Genomic DNA, 930 nt, shown 5'->3' on the forward strand with positions numbered 1-930 from the left:
TGGCGTTGAACGCCCAAACATGCTTCTTATTGGCGTTTAAACGCCAGTAAGGTCTTCCTCCAGGGTGTGATTTTTCTTCTGCTATTTTTGATTCTGTTTTCAATTTTTATATTTATTTTGTGACTCCACATGATCATGAACCTAATAAAACATGAAAAATAATGAAAATTAGATAAATAAACATTGGGTTGCCTCCCAACAAGCACTTCTTTAATGTCAATAGCTTGACAGTGGGCTCTCATGGAGCCTCACAGATGTGCAGAGCTTTGTTGAGACCTCTCAACACCAAACTTAGAGTTTGGATATGGGGGTTTGACACCAAACTTAGAGTTTGGTTGTGGCCTCCCAACACCAAACTTAGAGTTTGACTGTAGGGGCTTTGTTAGACTCTGCTTTGAGAGAAGCTCTTTATGCTTCCTCTCCATGGATGCAGAGAGAGATCCTTGAGTTGTAAACACAAGGTTGTCCTCATTTATTTGAAGGATCAATTCTCCTCTGTCCACATCAATCACAGCTCTTGCTGTGGCTAGGAAGGGTCTTCCAAGGATGATGAATTCATCCTCATCCTTCCCAGTATCTAGGACTATGAAATCAGCAGGGATGTAAAGGCCTTCAACCTTTACTAACACGTCCTCTACTTGTCCATAAGCCTGTTTTCTTGAATTGTCTGCCATCTCTAATGAGATTTTAGTGGCTTGCACCCCATAGATTCCTAGTTTCTCTATTACAGAGAGGGGCATGAGGTTTATCCCTGACTCAAGGTCATATAGATCCTTCTCAAAGGTCATGGTGCCTATGGTACAAGGTATTAAGAACTTTCCAGGATCCTGTTTCTTCTGAGGCAATGTCAGTTGATCCAGATCACTTAGTTCATTGGTGAACAAGGAAGGTTCATCTTCCCAAGTCTCAATACCAAATAATTTGGCATTC

Source organism: Arachis hypogaea, chromosome 18 (assembly GCF_003086295.3).
Source record: "Arachis hypogaea cultivar Tifrunner chromosome 18, arahy.Tifrunner.gnm2.J5K5, whole genome shotgun sequence".
Classification (NCBI taxonomy): domain Eukaryota; kingdom Viridiplantae; phylum Streptophyta; class Magnoliopsida; order Fabales; family Fabaceae; genus Arachis; species Arachis hypogaea.